Consider the following 14,545-nt stretch of genomic DNA (forward strand, 5'->3'; position numbering starts at 1 on the left):
AGCCCATGCACTGTGTAGGCTAGTTAAAGATTAACACAACCAAACTGAGGCAGTGTAAATCTTGAACATGCATAGAAACAAAGAAAACAATTTTGCAAAACAAGTTACACAAGAACTTCATGAAAAAGGTTTGCTCATAATATTTCTCTTTCTTTGTGTCTGTTATCAGCCAATGAACAGAGGTGTGGGCTGTTGGCAGTTTTGCCTTCTTGTAATTCAGTGTTAAACCTAAAACTCACATTGAGAAACTAGAATATGCTCTCTGCAGTCATGCCCTATAGAGGAAGGGGAGATAGAAGGAATATCTGTAAGAATTTGCCCAACACTAAATCCCATCACTGATCACTTAAATAGCCCCAGAACAGGTTTTGCAGCCTGTAGGAGGAGGGTCAGTCTGTTCTTCAGGTGTTAGAGAATCAATCCTAAATGCTTAGAGCAAAATCCTATGCTAAGATAACATATTTGACAATGCTGCCACATTTTATGGTGAGGTACAAGCCTGCAAGGACTGTTAACCATGGCACTCGGGCAGCACTTTTGCACAGCCTTGGAAAATCCAGGTCTTCTCTGTGTTACATCTGTGCAGCAGGAGATACTTGTATCTACCTCAGCAGGAATCCCTCTACAGATGTTAGAAAATTTGGGTGGAAATGTAAAAATCTGATTTTTTTTTTGAGCTATTCTGTGTTTTATTATCCAGCCACAATAATGTGTCAGTTTTTGGCTTTGTGCTGGTTAACTCAGAGAAAACATGGCCTGATGGGGTGTCATGTTGAGTCATAGGAGTTGTTTTCAAGACAGCCTCACATGTATTCAGTCTGTATTTGTTTTACTTCTGTTTGCCTGCTCAAATATGTGTGTCAAGAATTCCCGACGATGCCAGCATCTAAATCCACATTTTTTTCTCCACACTGATGAGTTGTCTAAAATGCACCTGCACTTCTGTGGGGCTGGGCATTCTGCCTGTAACCAGGGCTAAAATCTTCCCCACAGAGAGACTGGGGCAACTGGGGATGGGTCCTATAGATTTATGTCCTATGACAGCACTGCCAAAGCTGGGAGAAGCATCCATGTGAGGGGAACTGTCTGCTGCGGCGACAGGTCTGGGGTGGGCTCTTTGCACTGGGTTTGCACTGTGGTGTTACTGAGCTTCAGCTGCTCCAATAAATGTAGGAAAATTCCCTAACTGCAGATCCAACATCAGAGAACCTGCGGTTTCTGCCTTTCACCTGGAGATGCCCTGCGCAGGACAGGACACTGAACCACAGCATCTCCAGTAGTGCTTCATCCTCCTTGGCAGGAGGCTGTGGTGGGCATGGATCAAAAGAAATGGCAGGAAAATGGAACCAACAAACCTCTTACTTCTCCTAGGTCTGGGGGCTACTTACCCTGGAGGTACTTGCCCTTCTGGCCATCTTTCCCCTCCATGGGATTTTCACCACAGTCTCCGGGACCCCACCTGGATATCTGCTGCGGAGCCAGAAAGTTTTACCAATGTTGTATGTTCAACTAAGGAATCTTCTGCAAATTCCCAGCCTATTATACCAAAAGGGAGGGTGCTAGAAGATCTCATTTTCATGGCAGTGGGGATGAGCTGTGCCCTACAGAATACACTGCAGAAAAAAGGAGGGAGGGATTGGTCAGGGATTTCAGTTCCCAAGGGCACAGACTGCCACCAGGCAAGGGTAAAATAGCAGTGTACAGAGATGCTAACTCTCTTCAGCACCCAGTTGGGGACCAGGTGAATTGATTTTTCATCATTTTGGGCCCTGTCAGCTACAAACAAAACAGCACAAATGTGAAAATATTAGTGGAAACCTGCAGCTTTCCAAAAGAAGCCCACAGCCATTTCTCTGACAGTGGCAGAAAAAATACAAGTAGTTTTACTGCATGCCAATTTCTTCTTAAATCTCTTCCCTCAGGGAGCTGAGTGCTTAGAAGATATTTAGGGGGACTGGAAGCTTGCCGGATACTCAGCTAATGTAGGTCTCAAAATCTCTGATGATGCTCCAAAGAATGCTGGGCTGCATTGATGGGCCAAGTTCCTTTAGATTAGGCAGAAGACGATGTTTTTGGCAAGAAAAATAGGGCTCCAACCAGGTGCCTCTGGAGAAGGAGGATTTTATATTTATGCTATGTGTCACACAAATCCAGATAGGATCATCTCCAGAGCTGTGTAAATATTAAATTCAGCCTAAAAGCTGAGAGAAGCTCAGAGCGGGCGGCTCTCCAGGAGGAGACAATGGTTGGCTTTTAGCACATCCCACTTTTTTGTTTCCTTAAACAACTTGACTTGTGTGTGCTGCCAGTTGCTTGTACTCAAATCCCTTTTTATATCCACTGAGACTCTCCATTCCCATGGGTGGGATGTAGCTGAGGTGGTTTTCCTGTCTCTCCTGCTCTGTGCATATGGGGGTAAATTTAGACAGTTAATGATGTTGAATCTACTCAGTTGAAGCTGAGGGCCTTTCCCCTCACAAAGAAACTCAGATGCTTTTCAGTGCAAAAATTAAGCAGGGTTCGTTTGATCTGTACATTGCAGCTCGCTGAGACATAGGAAGGAGTGAGCTGCAGCAAGGGAGTGAAGCTGTGGCGTGGGAGAAAAAAGCATTTCCAGTGTTTCATACTGGATAAAACCTACTGTCCCCCTCGTATGGCAGAGGTTGGCATCCTTTGACACCACAGGACTTTCACATAGGAAGTTTGCTCCTGACTTGTAAATACAAGAGATTGTTCCCAGGGTTATTGCTGACAGCTCCATCCAAAATATTCTCTGGTGATTTTGCAGAAGCAATAGAGACTTGGTGGTGAGACCTGGTTCAACTGCCACTGTCCTGAGAAAAAGAGCTGCTCTGGTTACAGGAAAAAAGGGATATTTGGGTTTGGGTGGATTTCTGTCTTTGTGTCAGGGTATTCGTCATTTTCACTGCTGAGAGTGCTGAACACAGCTGGTCATAGGTGACAAGCAACTTCTAGAGTGAAATTCAGTCTTTTCAGTAAGGAAAACATGAGATTTTGGTGCCATCCAGGAAAACTAAAGAGCTGCTTGTCTATTAGCACTTACCTGCTGCACCAGATGGATTTTGTCAGACTGAGAACACTTTTACTTATCTGACTGATGACAGATAAATCAACCCCCTGGTGATAAACCTACTTTATGGACTTCCTCTGCAGGTATGGCCCCTGCCCCTGCGTTATCTGTCAACATTTTTCTGCTTCCAGCAGGAAAATTGTATTGTTTGTCTCTTTTTGCAGTTAGAAAATCAAAGCACAAAGACCTCAGAGCTAAAATCCACAAAGTCACTGAGAGGTCTAATTTTTTCTGGGGCTAGGGCTCTCAAAGAAAGAGCCCTATGGTTATGAAAGAAAGGGGCAACAGCAAGAGCAGCACTTTCTCCTCTGAGCATCCCTCTTCCCTAGACATGAGGGTTCCCACTCTTTTCTCATCTCTCAGAAATTATCACGGAGTCTCTGAAGCTCCCAGAGCAAGTACACCACTAATACAAAGAAAATTAAATCCTAGCATTTTCTGAGTGGAGCTTTGCTCTTTCCACTGCCTCTTATAGCTCTGAGGTTCAAGGACACCTTGCAGTTCATGCATCAATATCCATTTTAAACTGCTTTCTTTTTTGACACACTCTGTACTTAGCACAGTCTGCCTGCAATCCTTGCTTGTGGCTTCCCTCTCTTCGTGGCCACCTTTGGTAAGGGAAACCATTTTCAGTGTTTCAGCACTGCTGCTCACCTCTAAAAGGACAGTGTCACTTACACTGGAAAGTATTTCATAACCACAAGGATTTCTACAGCTAACAGCAAAACAGGGGAATACTTGTTTTCAAATCAATGCCCTGCTGCTGGGATGCGGTGTTGAGGATCTGAAAATGAGATGAGCGAGAATCAAAAACGGACCCGACTCATTGATTTTTATCCTTTAAATAAAGAGAAAATCAAACCCCAGTCTAGAATGGAAACATCTGCCATCACCACTGTTTGGATATTTAAATGAGGCTGGACAAAATCTGGGCTGGGAAGCGCTTCTAATGGCCACAAGTTAAGGGGCAAGCCGGGGTGCGTGTCCCGGCCGGGAGTCCCGGCGGCTCTCCCGGTTTCCCGCGGGACGGCGGAGCAGCGATGCCCGCCCGCCGCCGGCCCGGCTGCCGCCCCGCCCCCTGCTGGCAGCACCCGGTACTGCCCTCCGGGCCCTGCTCCGGGGCCGGGCCCTGCTCCGGGGCCGGGCCCTGCTCCGGGGCCGGGCCCTGCTCCGGGGCCGGGCCCTGCTCCGGGGCCGGGCCCTGCTCCGGGGCCGGGCCCTGCTCCGGGGCCGGGCCCTGCTCCGGGGCCGGGCCCTGCTCCGGGGCCGGGCCCTGCTCCGGGGCCGGGCCCTGCTCCGGGGCCGGGCCCTGCTCCGGGGCCGGGCCCTGCTCCGGGCCCCGCCCGCCCAGCGCAAAGCGTGTCCATTCACCCTCCCCTAACGCTTCTGAGGGGATTTCCTGTTGCTCTTGGGCGGCATTTCGCCTTCAACGCGGCCCTCAACTGCCCTCTGCAAGGGCATCCCCTCCGCAAAGACTTGCCAGGCTTCAATTATCGGCCTCGCGTGGAATTTTTTTGACCTCGTGGCCATTTTGCGGCAAGACAGCTTAATTAGTCCTAACAGTCAGTCTCATCTCTAGGCTGTGGTTGTCGTATTAGTGACAGTCCTGGGGACTGGATCACTTAGTCAGCGCTTCCTGATGTCATCCAAAGTCTTCGCTTCATACATTTCAGATGAGGCTCGAAGCCTGCTGGCTTCTCTCTCTTCTGATCTATTTTTAATTAGCAGTTTGGGGCCTTTGCTGTTACAGCCACGGAAGGTGATCTCGGTGGCACAGTCTCATTTGTGTATGTGGATGTTGATGCCTGAGCAGAGGGCTGTAACATGTTGTCCAGGCAACAGTGAGCTGGAGAGCAAGGAGCGGGTCAGCTCTTGGGAAGACACTTGCTGGATGCTCCAGGACAAGATGCCAGGATACCTAACTAGAATGGCAGAATGCCTGCAGAGAGAGAACAGGGAGCCAGTAATGGAAAACTTGTTACTTTTTGATGAATTAGCTCCAGATCTTGCCAGAAGGACAGTTGTTTTCACTGTCCACAAAATCTGTGCAAAGCAGTCAGGAGAACTGCAAGCTGTCAGAATAAGCCCTCTCAAAATGAACTGCTTCATGGCATGGTATGTATAATTTCCCACTTTTCATACTACAGGGACGATTAGTACCCATGACTTAGTAACAGATTCATCCTCCTTGATTATGATAGAGTTGCAATTCATCAGGGCCACATTCTGCAAGGGACTGAGTATCTTCTGAAACGTGCTGAGTGCCTTTGGCTCTACCCTTGTCATTAAGAGTAGACAAAAAGGCTCAGCACTTCCCACCAGCATTTTAGCAAGGGCTGGGACAAAGTCGTGGAGTCCTTTGGCACTGTGCAACCCAGAAGGGCACAGAAGAGGACTATGGGGACTGTTCAACCCAGCCAAAATCTGTGCAGTCTGGCACTTTTGTTTGCTGTCTTTACAAGAGACATTTTCATTATTTATTGATTGTTTTTTTATGTTGCAGTAGCATCTTGGCCGGGAACCCTTAGGCCAGGGGCCACACAAAATCAGGATAGAAACAGTCCTTGCTCCAGAGGAGCTCACAGTGAGACAAGAGACAACAAATGACTATTACAAACAGTGGCAAGGCAAGGGAACAAGGAATTAATACTATTAAGTGGGAAAAAGAATTAATCCACAGTCAGATATTGTTGCAAAAAAATCACAAAAATTGTTGACTTTCTTGCCTGTTTTCCCTCCCTAGCTAGATTTTCTGCAAAGCCGGAAACATGTCTGTTGCTTTCGATGTGTTGGATTTGTTACACATCTTCCTCAGAAAGTTCCTGACCTTAAACACATGGAAAAAGATGGAAGTGTTTTTGCTGGCTTCAGTGGACCTTGGTTGAGCCAAAAGTCTTAAATGCAGAATACTTCAGTGGAAATGAGATATTATGTTTGCAGCTGAACTTCTGTCAGCCCAAAGACCCATGCCTCAAAAGATTTATTCAGGGACTTCCTTGTTTACTAGTACTACTAGTTCACCAGTTCTTCCCATTTTTTCCCTTTAAATGAATGTGTTCCAAAAGCAACCCCTGCCACCTAATATTGGGATTGCTTTCAGCTTGAATGAAAATATTTTGGTCTCAGATTCACATACCTTAGTTAAAAAGCAAATCATTTCATCTTATTAATGCCACCAGTCCGACAGATATTTCACATGAAGACTTCTGAAGAATCTAGTTCTCCAGCAGTTGTACAGTTTGAGCAAGTATCTGGATACTTCCTTAGATGACATGGGTTTGTGCATCAGCAGTAGCAAAGGAAACAGCAGGTATCTGGGGACCTGTACCTTATTTCTGTTTACAGTCATAAGGGTAGAAATGGAAAAATTTTAGAAATGGAAAAATTTGTGCATCTTATGTCTTTTTTATTTTTCCCCCAAAAATCTGTCCTCATATATTTTGTTGTAGAGCTGTGCTGTGCTTGGAGATTAAAAACAGAGCTTCATTGCACAGATTCTTCCCCTTCTTTGCTCCAGGCAACCCAGAAGTCTGAAGGAAAGGTGACTTTAATTGAAAGAGCAGGTGCCCTACTGGTAACTACCTCTGCTTGCCTGTCCCCTCTGTTGCTTACTCAAGTTCATGCCCATCACAGCTAGAAAAGCAGCTTTGATGGTGATAAGAAGCAGCAGTAATCCTGCTCACTGCTGCCACTGAGCACGCAAGGAGTGAGAATAGACCAGACACCTGGGAGGAAAGCTGTCATTGTGCCATCAAAAGAAAAAAAAGTGGCACAAACCCCACTCCTTTAGAGGAAAAGGCACATCTTCAAAAACCACTTAGAAGGGGAATAACCTGTAAAAGAAAGGGATGAATCTAACAGGTACTTTCAAGGAGCATCAGGCCAGGTGAGGGCAAGAAGATATATAAGCAAAGTGAGAAAAATGAAACTCGGAGCAGTATAAACATTTAGTAAGTGCTGCATTTCTGTGGAAGAAGAAAATATCTCTCGTCAGGTTACAACAAAGAGGCAGAAAGTCACTCTGACAGCACTTTGGTTCTGCCAAGTCCAGCAGATGACTGTAATCACTGAACATGAGACTGCAAATCACACTGGAGTTTTTATTTAATGCTCTACTAGCTCCAGAAAAAGGTTTGATTTACCTTGCTCACAGAGTCATTTTTAGAAAAAGCATCTTCCCAGGCACTCAGCATTCAGTAAAGTCTGCTAAGAAGAGTTAAAAATAATGCCAAACCCAGAGGACAGTGACACTTGGCAGGAGAGGCTGTTTAAGTAATTGATAGGAATATCTGGGGAAAGAAAACAGGATGGGAGATGGAAGTTGGTGGTCCAGAGAGAGGGACAACACCTTCCAGTACAGGTAGGATTTATGTCCATTTCTTTTCAAAGTGAGGCACTGGCCATGCCAACGAGAGGGCAGCAGGCACAGATCTGTCCCACCAGGACTGTTTTTGTATTCCTCATGCTGTGGATCAGACCCTCAGGTGGGATGAAGATAACTTGATTTAGGCATCCAGGGGTACATTAGTGGAGCTCTGCTCCCTTGGCGAGTGGAGTTCAAAGCACCATTCAAGCCATCTGTCAGCTGAGAAGGAAATTACATCTCCATAGGTTGAAATGGGAACTTTGATGCACACCTGTAGGTGCCTAAATGTGGGTGCCATTCTGTGAGCTGAAAGTCAACAGTGGAAGCAAAGCCATCAGAGCTACACCAGTTAGCAGTAGCTATAAATCTGATCCCATTATTTTCCTGGCTTCTGGCATATCTATGTCCTTATTTATATTAACCAGGCTTTGTAGACACAGTTTGCTAATGAAGTCACTACTAGCAGCAGGATAGAAATGAAGGTATTTTACAGATCCTCATAAAATAGATTGCTAAATCTTTGTGAAATAGTAAATTCAGGGGCTTATGCCTGGAATATTTAATGCAATTAATGATGCATCTTTGACCTCCTTTGTGCTTTTGTGGTTTGGCCAAAGTGTTCGTACATCTGGAATTTGGCTTCTTCATAAAATGTTAAGTAAACGCAGAGTTGTCATCACATACATGAGAAATTACAGAGCTTTGCTTTTGAAAATTCACCTTCACTATGTCTGTACTTTTGAGTAAAATGCCACATTTTAAGTACCTCTTTGGATGTAACAGAACATTTGCTGGTCTCAAGGAATGTAATACTTTATTTGCTTCAAATTGAGGCAAGAATTTTCCTCTGGCTCCGTAGTGCAATGCACACACCTCTTTAAATGAGCTTGGTTTGCCTGCAAAAACCTCCTGCAGGGCTGTGCAATGGCATGGCAAGTAATAGCTTAAACCTGCCTAGAGCAGCATCTTTTAAGAAAAAATTTCCAGCTGGTGTCACATTTAGTCAGCACAGGAGACGCTGTCAGTGCTCTAGCTGAGACTGCCAGATTTTAGCCTTGAAAATGGTTCGTGAGCCTTGCTCTTGTGTCCTGCTCTTCCCACTTCTTGGGGCAAACAGCTGTGTATTCACACACAACCTACGTGTGCCGGGACATGCTGAGAAATGGTGAACTGCACTCAGTGCTTGCTCTGAGGAAGAGGAGCTCTGGTGGGGAAAAATATGCTAAAAGTGTGCTAAAACCTGACATTTGAAGAAGATACCTCAGAATCTGAAGAAATAACAAAAACTTGCAATTATTTCTCATAACTGTTTTTCTCTCTTTCTATAACAAAACAAACAAGACTGTTTTAAGTAATCTCCTGAGGTAATGGATTGATCTGCTTTTCCAAAAGGGTTTTTTTAGTCCTTTTCCTGTCTTCTCTGGAGCATGGTTATATGACTTGAAAGTTTATTCACCTGGGCTTTCACAGAATTTGTTTTAGAGTTCATCTCCATATCCTTGAATGGATTTTCCTCCTTTCCTGATTAATTATAGAGTATGGGTCTGAATTCCTTATGCAAAATTTGCTAATGGCTATTTTCTCTTTCCATCTCTTTTTTTTAATCAGAGATTTTGCTCAGTGACTCAGGATTTATATCAGCTATAACAGTTCATTTCAGTTCTTGGAGGAATTTGGGGGGGAATTGAGCTTGGCATTTTGTAGGTTAGTTGCTTAGCTACCTAGCATGGTCTAGGAGCAGCTCTTCTTTCCCCCTCTATTTTTAGCATGTCCACTGTAGTCTGAACTTTCTTCTGTCTCCTTTCATCCCATACATTAGCAGGTTTTATAAGGTTTTGCTGGCTAGTTCTGTGAGAGACTGCAACAACACATTTTGTGAGTGCTGTGTTGTTCCTGTTGCTGCTCTTCAACAGCTGTCCCTTTTGAATGGACTTCCATGATTTTGTGGTACCATTGTGGAGTTAAATTTCCTTAAGGAGCTGCCAAAATTTCTAGTTATACTGGCCAGTTTAGACTTGGTAGGTCATTTCAAATCTGGCCTGAGTACAAACAACTCCACTGACTCCACACATAAACACAGAGCAAGTTTTAACAGTGTCTGAAATAGCTGATCTTCCGTATTTTTCACTTAACTCTTCTTTATTTTAGGAAGCAAATATAATCATTCAAAAGGCACAAACTTGTGAACGCATTCACAGGTCACAGTATCCTGGGCTCGCCATATAACTTCTCACCAAATTAGGAGCTAATCGACAGGGATGGTGCCTTTGAAAATTACCAGATCAAAAATACCTGGGCTGCCTTCAGCCTGCACATTCCCAGTCCTGCTCCTAAGTCTCCCTTCACATAGACAAAGATTTGGCTCCAACACACAGCAGCACCTCACTGGTGAGGACAAGCAGTGAATTGACTTTTTTGACTCAAAAGAATTGAGGTTTTCCAGGCTTCCCCACCTATCCCAGGGCAGGCTGTGGGACAGAGATGCCCCACCATTCCACTGGCATTTCCTAGAGCCAGTCAATCAGAGGTCAAGTCTGCTGGACATTTTCTTCTTGCTGCTCCCCCTGGCTTTCCCTTCTGCTGCTGGCTGCTCCTACTTGTCATCGTTTATATGTGAGTATCTGAAGGGAGGATGCCAAGAGGGTGGAGCCAGGCTGTTCTAGGAGCAGTAGAGCAAGAGGCAATGGGCAGTAACTGATGCACAGGAGGTTCCACCTGAATATGAGGAAGAATTTCTTTACTGTTCTGAGCCCTGGAACAGGCTGCCCAGAGAGGGTGTAGAGTCTCCCTCACTGGAGATATTCAAGAACCATCTGGACACAATCCTGTGCCATGTGCTCTGGAATGACCTTGCTTGAGCATGGAGGTTGGACCCGATGATTGCATCCGTGCTCCCTTCCAACGTTTCCCATTCTGTGATTCTCTGATTCTGTGATTTAGGGATTTCAACTCCACCTTCCACCTCATGGGACCTCCTCTGTCATGCTCTCTTGTGCTGGCAGCTCCAGCAGAGCTCTTTCCAACCTGCCCCATCCAAGGTGTCCCTCTGGTTTCAGACAGCCCAGCTCTCTGAAAGGCCGGCAGAGGAAAACTCATTTTTCTTGTCCCCAAAAAGCAGAAATGTAGTTGAAGTCCAGTTAATCAAAAAGACTGTTTCTTGCCTCATTCTTTCAGCCTGATGAGGTTTCAGATCACAACTGTGGCAGCCAATGTGGACACTGCAGATTCTCAAAAATCGAAAGGGAAGGGGAGGCAATTGATCCAAACTGATGGGCGTAACAATTGCCAGTGACAAAAAATACCACAGCCTCACCAGCTGCATTTGGCCAGCCTCACTCCCTCTACTAGGTCTAGCCCTCAGCTAGATTTATTCTAACCAGGTTTGTGTCTGTCTTAGTTCTGGCTGCAAATCTGGGTGATGAGTGATGGCTACACCAGGAAAATTGGAGTGGGTGGAAGAACACTGTGATGTGCCTTGAGGCTGTGCCCAACGTTAGAGCTTGCTCAGAGGCTGTTTCTGGTATTAGCTCATGAATAAAAAAATGCCATGCACAGTCAACTGCCAGCCACTGGGAGCTGTGGGGACAAGACAAACCAGTTTTAATGAGGAAAAGATTCCTCTCATATAATTCCTAGATGATCCATAACATGAAATGCTTCGGTTTCTCAGGTCCCCATGCACAGCACAGTTCTATAGCTGCTGAGGTTCTTTGCTGAGACTTGACACTTTCATTAAACAAAGGAAAAAAAACCCAAACATAAAATGTCTGGCCTTCATAGCTGTGAATAAAACCTTCCAAGCATGAAAAGAAAGTCAAGTCTTGCCTGTGCATGGAAGCTGATTGCTTTAACTGCTTTAAAAGGCAGAATGGAAGACATTAGCCTGGTATAAAGCTATTTTATACCAGTGTAGCTAATTCCATATGGCAGGGGAACATATGGGCACAGCTCTCAGACATTTCCATCCTCATAGAGGACTAAGCATACCAGAGGAGGCATTTTGGCCCATGTTGGCAATCAGGAACAACCTAGTTTAGCACAAGTGATGCAGTTCCTGCACCTGAGATGCAGGAATGCTACCACCACTCAGCCCTTGGTTCATACAGAGCCTCCTCTTGCACAGCAACTGCACCAACCCAAAACCTGGCTGTAACCTTGCTCTGAGCAAGGCTGCTGTGCTCATATCAGAACAGATCAGCTCCAGAAATGTCTGGCCATATCACAGCATTGGTAGGGTTTTGGTTTTCCTTTTTAATAACAGAAGCCTGCATGCAGACATACCTCGGGTTGCAGACAAGTCATCTTGCTGGCAGAGCTCACTGTGCTTGGGAACTGTTTTAACCTTTCAGCAAAAGAAGGATCATTATGTCTGTAGAAACTGAGTTTCCCCTAAAAAGGATGGCTGTGAGAGCAGCAAGTACATCTTTGCAACAGAGCACAAGTTTAAACCTGCAGCTGCCCTGAAACGTTTGTTCTGAGGCAAGTGGGTGCTGTCATCCTGTTTCTAGGGGGCACTGACCCTAATGGATGTTTCATCCCCTTGATGAGCTTTTTCTGAGGAGTGTAACTCCAAGGGGCTTCTTCCAATGATTTTTCCTGGTTTTCCTGTGACCCTCTAAAATTCTGTTCTTCAAAAATTCTCTTTTTCAAACACCTGAAAAAAAAAAAGCTTCAAATGATTTCTGCAGCTTATGTGAGCTCCCTGGGGCCTGCAGAAGAAAGTCCTTCTGGACTCTTCCTCTCTTGTCCTCCAGCTCAGCTCTGCAGCTCTCTGTGGCAGATGGCAGAGCCTGATTTGTCCCAGGTAACTGCTCTGTGCCAGCACCTGGAACTGTGCCTGAAGGCTCTGGGCCCTCAGGACTCTGCCCTTGGACCTGTGCTTCCTTTGCATAGTCATCTTCTCAAATGGTCTCAGGCTACAAGAACAGCTCCTGTCAGTGCTCCAGCAGCCAGCCATGGACGTGGGCTGCGGTGTAGATTGTCCATACGGTTACCAGTGTAGTTCAACAAAGAGGTGTCATTACAAAACCCAGCTTTGCTTCCAAATTTCTTGTCTGAGCTTTTAGGTTTTGAATTTGCCGTTTGTCTGCCACCAGTGCAACACCAATATTTTTATTTATATTTTTATTCTGCCAGAAGGCAGAAGCACATTCATGAGGGCTCTCAAAAAGTTCCTTACCACTTCCAAAGTGGGGATGTTAGTTTTACAATGGACCTTTTAATGTGAAATATCTCTGTCATACCTTGTTCCAGCAAAGTGTCTCCTCTTGCAACACCTTGCAAGTAGTTTCAAAGAGAGAAAATCTCTGGACTGCCTGATGAGAAATTCTCACTATCTCATTGCCTGAGAGGGAAACTGCAAAAACCTGTCCTTAGATATTTAGTGGTGTTTTGTAGGTTACGGACGGTCGGAGACGAGAGATCTCTGAAGTCAGATCTTGGGACACAGGCGGTTTATTGCAAAGGGCGTGGGTATTGGGGCACTGCTCAGAGCTGCCAGACTCAGCTCTGGGCAGGCCCAAGAGAGCAAGAGAGTAAGCGGGTGAGAGAGAGAGAGAGAGAGTGTAAGAGCAAGAGTGGAAGTAAGAGCAAGAGAATAGAATGGAAGTAAGAGCAAGAGTAAGAGTGGAAGTAAGAGCAAGAGTGGAAGAAGTAGTAAGGAATGTCTGAAGTCCTGGTTACAATACAATAAATCATCTTCTGTACTGAATATTCTAATTGTCACTAACCAATCTAATACAAGATACAAATCCTATAGCATTTACATACAGCCTATAAGAGTTCTTATATTACCATAGAGTGTTACATCTTAACTTCTAAAAACTACTCTTTGGACCCCTTCTGCTGAGCTAGTAGGGTCTGCTCTGACCCTTGGACCTGCTTGCAAGCAGAGGGTATTGTTCCATCAAGAGGGGATTACCTTCAGTCGGCCATACCATTGTTTTCTAGTTGTTCAGTAACTAAGACCTGGTATTTCAAAAGTGGCTTTCATTTCGATGTTGCCTGTAGTTTTCATATTCCCAAAATCTTTTGTCAGGCAATCATATTTATAAGGCTTTCCTGTTTCATCTTCCCCAACAGTGTTTCCCTTCCATCTTTATGCCTGTGGGTTGTTTCTGTGATTACTTGCACATATATAGTTCATTTTTGCATGTGCCAGCCTCTGGAGATCAAATTTTTCTACATTATTCAGTATTGTCTGGAGCCACACTGCCTTCAAGATGTGAAAGGGACTCTTTTACCCAGTGCTGGGAGATGTCTCTGGCTTTGTTTCTGGCAGGTACAGGTCTAAAGATAGTTGTGAAAAGTCATTTTTTGAAGATAAGAGTAATTTATACCCCTGAACAACATCCAGTGGGCTTCTCAGTCCCCAGGACACAGGCAAAGACAGTCAGGGGAGTGAAAGACAAGAAAGCAGGGAAAAATTGCTTTCCTCAGAGAAATTTTCTTGACCGTTGGCTAACTGAATGCACACAGACCAGTGTTTCCCAGCTCTTAACAGATTCACCACAAGCTTCTGCTGTTTTTCCCCACTGTGCTGCAAAGCAGAGTCTGCAGGCTTTGCTATGAGGCACACTGTTGGCACAATGCTCAGGAAAATCACCTCCTCACACTCAGGCACATTTCCCAGGTGCCACACTTCACCTGCTAGGGCAGACAGGCCTTTCCCAGTTACTCACCCCAACGTGGGCTAGCCAGGAGTGGCCTCTCCTCTCCCAGCGCCTCCACCTGCAAAACCTCACACATCCAGGGCTGAAACTCTTCAGCTGTCCCAGCCCTGTGCCTCTGGCAAGCCCTAAGGAAGAGCATGGGGTTGGGTATGAGCAGCCAGCTTCCTGCTTCCTTCTAGCATCCCTGAAGTCTTCAAGGCCAGGTTAGATGGAGCACTGAGGAGCCTGATCTAGTGGATGTCCTCCCTGTCCATGGCAGAAGGGTTGCAACTAGATGATCTGTAAGGTCCTTTCCAATGCAAACCATTCTGTGATTCCCTGATCACCACCTCAAGCCCAGGGCATTCAGCAGCACAGCTGGGGACATGGTCAGTCCTTGCTTTCTCTGGGCTTGTTAAACCTGCGGTGTGTGTGTCT

General features: G+C 45.5%; 1 long non-coding RNA gene across 1 annotated transcript; it reads left to right on the forward strand.

Moving 5' to 3' along the window:
- Positions 1–5,050: 5,050 nt before the first annotated feature.
- LOC125326680 lies at positions 5,051–6,582 on the forward strand. Its single transcript, XR_007203932.1, has 2 exons — positions 5,051–5,206; positions 5,835–6,582. It is a non-coding gene; the product is annotated as an uncharacterized LOC125326680 (long non-coding RNA).
- The last annotated feature ends 7,963 nt before the right edge of the window (positions 6,583–14,545 follow it).

This window comes from Corvus hawaiiensis, chromosome 5 (genome assembly GCF_020740725.1).
Source record: "Corvus hawaiiensis isolate bCorHaw1 chromosome 5, bCorHaw1.pri.cur, whole genome shotgun sequence".
Lineage (NCBI taxonomy): Eukaryota > Metazoa > Chordata > Aves > Passeriformes > Corvidae > Corvus > Corvus hawaiiensis.